This window comes from Andrena cerasifolii, chromosome 3 (assembly GCF_050908995.1).
Source record: "Andrena cerasifolii isolate SP2316 chromosome 3, iyAndCera1_principal, whole genome shotgun sequence".
NCBI lineage: Eukaryota > Metazoa > Arthropoda > Insecta > Hymenoptera > Andrenidae > Andrena > Andrena cerasifolii.
Window position 1 is genome coordinate 1,912,450 of NC_135120.1, and position 12,703 is coordinate 1,925,152.

The 12,703-nt window shown below is 41.1% G+C and overlaps 1 protein-coding gene across 2 annotated transcripts in view; it reads left to right on the forward strand.

Moving 5' to 3' along the window:
• LOC143367024 (GDP-D-glucose phosphorylase 1) overlaps positions 1-12,703 on the forward strand; it is a 505,990-nt gene that overhangs the window by 215,403 nt on the left and 277,884 nt on the right. The gene's annotated exons all lie outside the window — the stretch shown is intronic.

A 12,703-nucleotide genomic window follows, 5' to 3' on the forward strand; every position in this document is an offset into this window, starting at 1 on the left:
CTCAGAAGCAGGAGTTGGATTACCCGGGTCCAGAACGGTACTTCCACCCCTCCAAATGTAATTCAGGTGCCGCTCAACTATTTCCACTATCGAGGCGGACAGAATACCGCACCTTGGAAACGGCTGCCACCACCGTACCCTGCTCGCGTTTGTCCCTTCGAGGAAGGACGACCACACGATCCCCTACCGACAGACTTCTCGGTTGGGCCCCATGATGTTTACGGAATTGAGCCTCCATATCTGTCTGGTTGGGGTGATCTGGGGCAGCGTCATCAGGCCGCTGCCCAGGAAATAGTCTGGTGAATGGCGAATTGATTCGTCGACCAAAAAATACCTCCGCTGGTGACCTTCCGCTGGGAGCTGTCGAGCACGGAGTGTATTGATAGCTATGGAGGAAATCGAAAAGTTGAGTCCTCCAATTTGACGGGTCTTTTGCAATGGCCCGTTTAATAGTATCCACCATCCTCTCTACTTGGCCGTTAGACTGAGGATGGTTGACTGCAGACAACAAATGTGTGCACTGCATGCCTTTGCAGAACGCATCGAAAGCCTGCGAAGTAAATTAAATCCCATGATCCGAGACGAGAATGTCCGGAGGACCGTACCTGACGAAAACTTCGCGGCATAAATCCACAGTGCGCATCGCCGAAATTGTGTAGGTTATGGCCACATCTAGAAATTTCGAGAATGCGTCAACAAAAATAAGAATATACTAGCCGTTGATCGGCCCAGCGAACTCGATATGGACTCGTTCCATCGGTTTTGTTGCCGCTGGCCAAACCTCAAAAGGCACCTTCCTGGGTAATTTTTGTTGCAGAGCACAAGCGTCACACTGACGCACGAGGTGCTCCATGTCCTCCAGCATCTTCGGCCAGAGAACAAATTCTCGGGCGAGCTGCTTTGTGTAGGGCAGCCAGAATTTCGGGTTGTAAAATCCTTGGTATCACCACTCTGTCCCCAAACATGAGTGTGTGATCCACTACACTCAAATCTTCCAAACGCTGTCTGAAAGGCCTCAAGACCTCCTTGTCCGCAGTGCAGTCCCACTTGTTGTTCTGAATCGCGCACATAACCTTGCTGAGCACGGGATCCTCCGTGGTAGCGGTTTTCAGCTTTCGGCGAAGTTCCTTCCCAAAACGGTCGATGAAGAGATTCTTAATTTGAAACAGCTCCGACTCCACCGCACGGGTGCCGGCAACCTACAGCTCCTCTGCGTTGTCCTGACGGAATTTGCCGATTAGTCGCGACAACGCGTCAGCCTGGCCGAATTCCTGTGTAGGGACATACTCGATACGGAAATCGTATCCAAGCAGTCTCAGGGCCCAACGCTTCAGACGAGCCGCTGTTGTCGGTTTCAGACCCTTTGTTTCCTCCGTTTGTAGCAGCGCAACGAGGGGCTTGTGGTCTGTCTGTAAAATAAACTTTCTACCCCAGACAAATCTATGAAAATGTTCCACAGCTGAAACGAGGGCAAGAGCCTCCTTTTCCAGTTGCGAGTAGTTACGCTGAGCGTCAGTGAGACTTTGTGACATATGGTACACTGCCCGCTCACTGTCGTTCGAAGACCTCTGAAGAAGTACGGCCCCGATGCCGGTAGAGCACGCATCGGCTGCCACTACGAGGCTCTTCGAAGGGTCATAATGTTCAAGAAGGAGAGGGCTCAGCATAACTCTCTTGATTTGATCTACAGCTTGATCATGTTTTGGAGACCAACTCCAAGGACAGTTCTTCCGCGTGAGTTGTTCCAAAGGCTGCTTCAGCTGGTGCAGGTGAGGAATGAACTTGCCGTAGTGATTAACCATTCCTAAAAAGCTTTGCACCTCTGAAACATTTGTAGAATTTGGCATAGTTGCAATAGCACGGGTAGCTTCAGGATCAGCTGAAATGCCTTTCGCATTCACAATGAATCCGAGGTACTTGATCTCTTCAAGGCCGAATTTGCATTTCTTCACGCTGAGTCGCCAACCCTTTTGCTCCAGTCGCCGAAGTGTAGACTGCAAACGCTGGTCGTGCTCGTCCCGAGTGGAACCAGTGACCACAAGGTCGTCAATATAGGCATGCACTTCTTGTAGACCCGCGAGTGTATGGTCCATCGCCTATTAGAAAATAGCCGGAGCTGTTTTTATTCTAAAAGGCAGGCGCATAAACCGAAACAGACCCCTAGACGTCGCGATCGTGGTGATTTCCCTGCTATCTTCTGCAATTTCGATCTGGAAGAAAGCATCACTCAGATCGAGTAAGCTAAAATAAGCGCTAGCATTTAATTTGGTGAAGATGTTATCCACACTGGGAAGTGGGTGCCTGTTGTCGAAAATAGCGACGTTCACTCCCGTGGAGAAATCTGCGCATATGCGGATTTTCTCATTCGGCTTCTTGACTGTAACAATTGGCGACGTCCACACCGACGATTCAACCCGTTCTATAATACCGCTCTCCTCAAGACGGTGTAATTCAACTTCCAGTGGTTTTTTCATCGCGAACGGAATACTTCTGCATGGAATTTGCACGGACCGTGCGTCGTCCTTGAGGCTGAATCTAGCCTGGAAATCGCGACACAATCCTAAACCACCCGCGAATAGGTCAGGAAAATTTTTCTCCACTTTAATCAAATACGCGCGCGGCGATAGCGTGTCACTACAAGTGTCCGCGTAAGCGCACGATTGACCGGAAGCAGACGAAAGTCCTTGCGACGCGGCAACTTCCAAAGACGCAACACTGGAAATTGAGGAATTTTTCTGCTGTAATTTCAGAACGCACTTTACCTCACCCGCATCTTTTAAAAGCGCGGGACGCAATCCGAGGCTGTCTATTGCATCAAGACCGAGCAAATTTAGACCGTTGCGACCGGCTACGCAAATGTCGATCACCCCGTCGCGGTCGACAGCCCGAATATCAACACGAAATTTGCCGATCAAATCCAAATTATTACCGCCAGCATGCTCAACGATTTCGCACTCAACGAGCCTCGGCGATCCGAGTCGAATCCATTCATCCCTCCCGATGACGGTGATATCGGAACTCGTGTCATACTGCAACCGAAAGTCTTTCTTGTCGATCGAAATCGAGATGTACCGGCGACGACGTTTACCGACCGCAGAAATCGCTTGGGTAACGATGTTCGCATTCTTACCGACGCACAGTGGCGAATTTGGCCGAAAAGCTGGCCAAAAATGAATCTGCAATTCCCGTGCAAATTATTAAAATATTTTATTGTAATATAACTCTAAGAAGCTAAAAGTATAATTTTTTAACGTTTAATGTTTAATTTGTTGTTTTAATTATAATTGTATTATTAAAAATATTAAAAGTATTGTGGTTTGTAGTTTTTTGTCAAATAATTACGCAGTCATTACTGAAACATTAATATTTGTATATATTTTAACATTATTACATTTGGTACATAGCACTGATGATCAACGAGATGCTTTTTTTGCGGAATTTTAAACGTTATGATTACTAAGTGAGAGCTCAACCGCAATTTTGTCACTATTAAGTTCCGTCTTAGTTTGACTCGCATAAATATCTGCTGAAAGTGCTACCTGTAGGTGAACAGTGCATGTTTTATGTATAAATGAGTTTCATTGCGCGTTGTAGCATACGTCACTTCTGTAAATCTTCCCGAATAGACCTTTACTTCCGAATTTCTAATTGCACAGTATTCAATTATTTATTGCAATGCAATCACTTGCCTTCACTCCGATATATAATATACAGAATAATATAACAGTATAACGTTAAAAAATATAATTTCAAACAGAATTATTTCTCTCGTATTCAGAGATTTCGCAGTCAATGTCACCTGTTATAGGAAAAAACTATTCCTACTTTTTCACTATATACGCAAAATTTTCTATTCTCTCCCACACTCGCTCAATTTCTTTTCACAACATATATACACGCAGAGCAACATATGCAAAATAACATAAAATATATATATATATACAAAAAGAGAGATATTTAAAGAATAATGCCGAGTAACAAAATACAGAATGATATATAATGCATATGTAAAGTTAAAAAAATAAAACTTCAATCGGAATTATCTTCCTTGTTTTCAGACATTTCGAAGTCAATGTCGCTTGGTAGATCAAAAAACTGGATAACTTCCGGTGAATACTTCTTCATTCCTTTTCCAGATAATTTCCTCAAAGAAGTTATATAGGGATCTGAGGATATTAACAGATTATGAAAAACATCCTCCATAGTTTTTTGTCTAGAAAACTTCCTTGAATAAAGCTCCCTGTATCGCTTCACATCTTTATGACGAGCTTCTTGCGCTTCTTCTCCTAACTGTCCTATTGGAAGGAGAGCGTATTTAATTATTTCTGTGCTATGAAATAATATTTTGTGCACTGTGGTAGACATCGGATACCACGGGTATAGTTCAACAAATTTTTCGGCAGTTTCTAAACAGTACTTCTTAAAATAGTCCGGTTTTATAGAGTATGTACTGGAGATGGTTAATAAAATAACGCGGAAACGTTTTATAATTTCTTCATTGACGTTAGTGATTTCCGCAGTAGTCTCAGCGTCTTCAAAAAATCTCCGGGCAGTATTCCCGTCATTCGAATTACCATATCCTGCTTTCACTTTGTCGACGATTAAACCCATCTGCGATTTGAAACGGGCTTGTATCTCTTTTTGGTTGACTGCTACCTTTTGTTTTTCCTCGTTTCCGCGTGCTTGCCATTTCAATAACACTAATTTATAGGATACGTGCAGAATGCACTCAAAACACCGTATCCATGCGTGCAAGGGCGATATCCCGAATCGTAATTTCGATTTATCCTCGATACTTTGGTTGCTAACTAATTCAATGTTATTAAAATCCTTTGATGTTAAGCCACATAAGTAGCATCTCTGCGTGGACAGATTTTCTGAGACTGCGTTGCACACCTTCCCATCAATCATGGTGAACAATAACTTGTGATGCACGGAAATACGAGAATTAGTAATTTCACTCACAGTTGGAGTTAGCGCTTTGATTTGATTTTCAATCTCTGTGACCTGATCTTTTATAATAGTCGTTGTCTCGTGTATAAATTGGAGACGAATAGGTCGACAAAACCTGGGAGAAGAGGGCCGAGGATTTTGCCACAACACTATTTCCTTGTTTGTGTTCAGGTCTCTCGATACTAATCGTATAGGTACAAAAGATATAACAAACATACTTTCATCGGACACGCTCGGATCTTCAGATTTTTGTTTAAACGCCCTTAAGCCAGACGTTCCATCACAACCCCATTTGGAGATTAAGTGAACATCGCTCAGTTGCTCAGGTCGTAAACTGTTCACAACTTCTTCTTGACATTGTAATAATCTGTTGACAGTATGGTTCAGCAAACATTGCAAAGGTACTTCTGCAATTGACTCTCCAATACTGATATTTTCTGGATAGCACAATTTCTTGGTTGCAGTAACCGCTTCATAATTTGGATATAGCTGACTGCCGTGTGCCTTAGCTGCATTTCTAATTACATTGTATTGAAATTTTGTTAACTTCGCTTCCACTGTTAACGACAAGGCTTCGTCATGTGTAAATGGTCTAACTACACTACCTGCCTCCTTGTATGCTTCTTTGTATTTCGAAGCTCTTTTTGGTGTAGAAAAGACAATGTCTTTTATGACAGTGGCAGTGTGCACTTTGCCTTCTCTTCTAAATTCCATTTGAGCACCGTAGCTCAGCTCCTCCGAACTAAACTGAGATCGAAGTCCTTCGGTTTTTCTTCTTTTAGATCTCTCACTCGAATCCGAAAAATCAGTGAATGGTCTTCCTCTTCTAATGTCAACTCTGTTTATAGGGAATTCAATACTGCCTTCCAACCATGACTGATTCTTCTTAGAAAAACGTTTGTGACATCTTTTAGATATAACCCATTTTGTTTTAAATTGTGACACAAAGTGCCACAAAGCTTCTTTAATTTCCTTGGGAAACTCACAACTACCAGTTGCTTTTTTCACTTCTTCGTAAAGATGCTCACATTTCATTTTATAATTTTTCGACGTGCAGTTTCTTAATATATTTACAAGCTCATTTCTACTAAATGAGACATTTGTAGATTGCGAAGTTCCAGCAACTGGTTCCATGTCGATTTACCACATAAACCACGCACAACGTAATTACTTTGCCACCGCGCTACGTGTTGCTAATTTCTATCGAGATTCTCGCTAGACTGACTTGTGGCCCTTGATGATGGACGTAGTTAGCCCCAAGAATTAGATTTTCCTTTCAGTGGGAAAACCCAGGTTCTTTAAAATAAAAGCCAATGTTGCCGCTTGGCAACATGGTCATGAATACCTGGATGCCGATTTTTTCGACCATAAGGACGCATCGGCATCTGCGTTATGCCAGCAATTGCTTGGAATCAATTTTATGATTATACCTGGCTTACGGACGCGGTGCAGTTGTTTGGGGGAAAGCACGGATAACGTCGCTATACATATTTAGTGACTCGTGTATATGCAAAGACTGAATGGATCGGAAATTATACTCGTATCAGTGTACACAAAAATGAGAATATTTACCAAAAGGGCAATTTGTTGCAAAAAACTGCAACGGGGTCTTAAAGTGCATACATTGAGCTTTCATTTAAAAAAAAGAATGGTGCTTGAGCTCGCTTGAGTTGTAACTTTTTGCTTAAGAATAAACAAAAAATGAATATGCTTTCAGTACTTGTTTATAAGAACTTTTACAGACTTCACATTTAAAACAATAATAGTGTATATGATACTACACCACAATATATAATGTTTATTTTGATAGCTGGACTCGATAATCTGAAAATAAATCTCAAAGTAGACCTTTAAATTTCGAGCGTCAACTTTGAACTGACACATCTCAGCAAGGGCTGCAGTTTATATATTTACATTAGTAAGAAATTATGCACAAATATGTCATAAATAAATCGCACTAATTGGATCTAGCAAATTTAAAACTTTTACATTCTGATTTTTGGCCAGCTTTTCGACAAAATTTGCCACTGTGCGACGTTTCTAGGGTCTCTCGGACCGGAACGGCACACGGACGCGATATGCCCTTTCCTACCGCACTTGTGACACACCGCCTCACGGAATTTACAAAAAGTCCGAATATCTCCACCACCACAACTAAAGCACTTGGAGTCCGGTTTAGATCGAATTTGATCATTCTGAACTCAATTTCGCGGCACTTGTTGCTTTGGTTTCGACTTCGTTACAAAAGCACTAAAAATCGGAGAAGCCTTTACCGGATTCTCCAGAGTCTTCATACTAGAAGACACGTTAAGGTGTGCCTCTAGCTCGGCGGCGACATCCTTCAGGGAAGCATTACGGTTTTTCTCAACCACACGCAGGGTCAACTTCTTCAAGTCCTCCACTTCCTTCGAATAGCAGAAAGACTGCAAGTGTAGCACAACACGCAAACCGTCGTCCGTTAGGCTAGCCCGTTCGAATTCTACCGTGTTGCGGTTAATACGATCGATATGCTCCGTGATTGGTGTTGTCCTGTCGTATCGATAGTTCAAGATCTCGATACGCCGGTGTGTGATCGGTACTTTATCCTGGAAAAGCTCCTTCAGCGTCTCAATGAGGTGCACTTGCGCCATCTTTGTAGGGTCGGTGGGTGCCACATGGTCCACTAACCTGTCAAACTCGGTCTGTCCCAATTTATCCAACACGAGGCGTGTCTGCATCTCGGATGGCAGGGACGCTGCTTCGGTGACGACCGTGTATTCATGGCGAAGGAGCCATTTCTTGAAGGGTGTCGTTTCGTCACATGAACCGTACGCGTATTTTTCCACACGGGCACTCGACTCGTTGTACAAGTCGGATTTTGTCGTCAGTTGAGACCCGGTAGGAGTAGAAACAGTTCCTGTCTGCATTTGTTGCATTTGTAACTGTAGAAGTCCATTGATGGCCGCCGTAAGGGCCAGTGGGTGGAAACTTCAATGTTAAGTGACGGAAGCAGTGTTTGCAACGCCCTCTGAAATATGAAACCTTCAATTGGAACTAAAACTCAATATGGCGACCAAATACCGCGAAATTTGAACTTATATAAGTTTTGTGTACTTAAATGTATAGTAAAAAGTATATTAATCCTAACAAGAATTTATATAGAAAATAATGATAACACAGTAAGTTAAGTTTCAATGTCATATTTTTATTTTCAAAACTTTTAACAAAATGTGACTGAATTGCTTCAGTTCAGTAATAATACCATTTTTTTCATTAGAATGGTAAGACGTCAAAGAATTTTCACCTAAACCGAATGCGCAATTTTTGTTATATTGTAAAATTGCTTCCTTGGATAAGTACGAAGTCGCTCTCTCACCCGAATCTTTTTCCTTAAGCAACATATTTATGTGTCTGCACCAACAAATCACATATTCTATTGATACTGCAGTGATTAATTCATTTATTAATTGTTCTCTGTGAATTTCACAGGTAATGAATGAATAGTCAATGAGGAGTGGCAGTGGCAGTTTTAAATTGTTTATAAGGTGTTTCTTATAACAAAAAAAGGAATATTTTCTTGTAAAATATAATATGCCTCCTTCATAAAGTTGTCAATATTGGGAAAATTTGCAATACTTGAAATGCAGGCACAGCAAGCTTTGTGTTTGATTTTCTGGATAATTTTCTTTAAAATTTTCGAATTATCCAGAGAAGTATCTGTATTATCGCATTCAGTATCATTGAACAACATATACTGCTCATTTTCAACTTTCTCATTTTCTTCTACTGCAATGTTATGCGCAGATAAGGCGAAATCACGAAGTGAGAAGAGCACTTCACAATTGTCCGATTTACAATTACCTTTTACTGTTTTTGCAGATATTAAACTATTTATCAATAAAGATTTGAATGAGGCTTCAAATTGTTTGCACGTGGGATTTATATTTCTTCTTCCATGACTTCTAACCATTCCGAAGAAATTTTCTATGCTGTCCTGGTTAACATGTCCCGGAAAAAATTCTTTGAAACCTTTCTCCTGTAATATCTGCCACAAATTCTGAAAGCCGTTCAGAGTTCGAATCCAATTTCGCAGACAAGGAATGGATTTTGCTCTTTTTGTCACACGATCCACGAATTGCAGATTATTTTGCAGGCATGCAGCAGCCTCCTTCCAGAAAAGCATGTACACACTTGTATCGTTAACTTCCCTTCGCAGATCGTTTCTGTCCCTTTTATTCTGGTGTTTGCTGCTATTTACAGAATCGAATAAGTTGTTTAAAAATTGTACAACCACTGCTGTACTGATGCCGTCGGTAATGGGTACCGATTTGGGGTCGTGGACGGTTGTTATTGAGCCTGTAAAGAATTTTTAATTATTTCAGTCCTATAACCTAATTGTACAAAGAGATTTTTTTTTACAAAATATGCAAACCGTTGATACAAGTTAAAAACCGAATGAAGCCAGCCACTGTTGCGCTAAGCGTTTATGCTGCTACATTTACGCGCATTTTTCTTATTTTGGGATGTTTAATGTGCCCATCATGCACTTTTGTCAGCTGCTTACGTGTCGTATACATGCTTGTGTTATCAATATCCTATACCAATTCTAGGGTTTTCCATGACGTAGAATATTTTCTTCTACCTTCAAAAAGGGAACTTGCCGATTTTTCTTAAGTTCTTCAATTTCCTTAATAAAATCATTTGTAATTTCAAGTTTTTTAATCTTCCCGTACTGTTCCTTTGCATTACTTTCTTCATTCATTTCATTAGGGAAAATGATTTCTATATCCTTGTTCAGAAAATTATTCCTCATGCCTTTCAGTAAATGAGGGGGGTCATATAGTGGAATTAAGGTCGGTTTATACAGCGACCGAGCCGAGCCTTCCGAGCCTCTATAGTATGCTTATGGACGGCGCCGGCAAGTTTCCGCCGAGCTCGGTGGAAGCTCGGAGGCTCCCGGCTGGGCCCGGGCTCGGAGGCCACTCGTTGAGACGACTAGACGGACGGACCGAGTCCGTGCCCTGTCGAAGTGCAACGCTGCTGGATTTTATGCTCCCAACACGTAGGGTAAATGCGAGAGACGCGGTCGATCTACCTACTGGCGATTAGTAAGGCAAATAAATAGAAAAGTGAATAAATAAACTAAATAAAAAAAATAATAATAAGAAATATAAAAAAAATCCTAACTTAACCATCTCACCTTTCTGCAGCGACAGATGCTCTTCTCGTTAGCTTTCAGAGGAAGATTTAATATGGCCAAATACTGCATTGTCCCTCAATATCTCTACTATCTTATTATCCCAAATATTAAACGAAAATAAACTTAGACGTATATTTTAAAATACGATTATGTACACCACTGGTTGAGAAAAGAGGTTAAGTGTAACCTCAATTTATCTTTTATAGCCTATAAATAAAAAAAATCACAGAAGGAAGCGAAATGACGCTATTCATTCAACTGTTTAGCTTCTGGAGAAGTAATTCAAAAACTGCACTTTAACGTGTTTTTCCGTATAGAGTCTGAAATATGGCGACTCGACCAACTCTCCGGCACGACCGCGTCTCCGGGATTTACCCTAGAGGAGTCATACCTTATAAGCGAAGGTCCCGAGGTGTAGCTTTATGACTTTATTACCTACGCCTTTTTAGCTGGTCGAAAGCGAGTGACTGATCAGTTCTGAACAAATCTTCGACCAGTGAAGACCTTTGAGTTCTATCATTCGTAATGCCTTATTCATTTCCCATGGAGCACTTAGCTCTAATGGCAATTTTATTGGAAGAACCTGAAAACAGAAGAAGGCAGAGAAGGTGGAGTGTCCACCCTCTGTGGAAAAATAGAAGCCAGCAAGGAGAATTTCAAATTTACAATACGCTAATCGACCATGAGGACAAATTTTACAATTACTTCAAGATGTCCAGAAATACGTTTGATGCATTACTGGATAGAATCGAACTACTAATAAGCAGAAACGATACAAACTGGAAACGGTCGATATCACCGACAGAACGCTTAGCAATCTGTCTGAGGTAGGTACAGAAGTTACATTGCAGGAAATAACAGAAAATAGTAATAATAAACGTGCACAAACCGCAGAATACAAATATGCAGGGTGTCCGCGGGAACAGTAAACAGCTGGATATTTCCTAACGTATTCAGAATAGAAAGAAATGTTTATATGCAATTGCATGGTTGACGGGAGCTAATTTACTAGCCGCGACAAATTTTTTCTTACATTATTAGTTTAAAAGATACGATGGTCAAGCTTGGTTTTTTTTAAATACAACTATATATGTTTTTAGAAATCAATTGATAGTGCGTTTCAAGACAGATTCAATAACCTGTAATGTACCCGTGTCCCTCCACGAAACGTAGTGATGTTGGATAATACTTATTAATTGCTATATTGGTGGCATTTTTCTTATTTTTTAGCGTTTGGGGCTGCTACTTCTGGCATAGACTATTGGTGGGTATCTGTTTCAAGAAGGAATGTCTAGCGCGTGCCACCCGTGGCGTAAACAAGACCACCCTCGGTGCTTCCCATTCGGGCGCGTTCTCTTCCAGTCAAAAAGAGTAAATTTGCAAACGCAATGTCGAAAACTATTTGAAATAATGTGTATACATTACAGGTTATTGAATTTGACTTGAAACGCACTATCAAGTAATTTGTAAAAAAAATATATAGTTCCATTTAAAAAAATCAAACTTTACCATCGTATCTGTTCAAATAATAATGTAAGAAAAAATTTGTCTGGTCTAATAAATTTGTGCTAATATCCAATCTAACCTTATTGACAACTATTGGGGATTGTGTGCCTCGTAGTCTTGATTTTCATATTCTTCTTCTTCGAGGTGTATGGGAGCTGATGAGAATCCCTGGGACGTGGAGGGACCATCATGAACGTGCGTATGAGGTGGCACCCTACTTGATAATGGCTGTTGCTCCCTGGCTAATACATTCAAACTTTCGTATTCCAGCTCCTGGATGATGTTAAGAAACTGCCCCCTGGCTGCATGTTGGGCACGGGCGACAAAGTTATTAAAATCTGTCCCATATTTTTTAAAAAAGACATCATCGGATGCTCGGGCATGTTGCGTTCATTGTTATTTCTTAAAATGTACTCCATCAGTACTGTTGCCGGTGTTGATTCATTCTCGCAAACGGATCTATTTCGTTTTCTCGTCGCTAAACGTATGTGTTCTTGTGGCTCGGCCACAGGCTCCTGGCTTTGTCCGTTACCCGCTGTTTCTGATCCCACGGGGACGACGGGTATATTATTTGTGTCCACTATCACGGAACTTATGATACGTGGAACCTGCCGTGTGGGTATGTTTGAAATGTTGTCCCTCTCGCTCAGGTCGGACAATAGAAATTCTAAAACCTTACCATATTTATATGGCTTTAGCTTTTCCGCGGCTTGCCCACTTTTTGGCTTTTTTGCCAAATTCCGGCGGAATTGCTCCCTGATATTTGTCCATCTATTCTTGCATTCCAATGCTAAAAAGACAATAATAATAATTTCAATTATACAGTAATTACAGAATAGGAAGTAGGAAGTATAATACTGTACAGAGTGTCTTATAAGAAATAGTACAAGCCAAAGGATGGTGATTGTATGTGAATTGTGAAACAATTAAGGAACAATTTCTTTCGATACAATTGAATTAAAAGGATTTGTTGAAATTCGTAAAATTCCCGAAGTTCTAGGCATTTGAGTAGCGGCAAATGCATGGGTAACACCCGGCCACTCGGCACTCGAGCTATTCCACGTC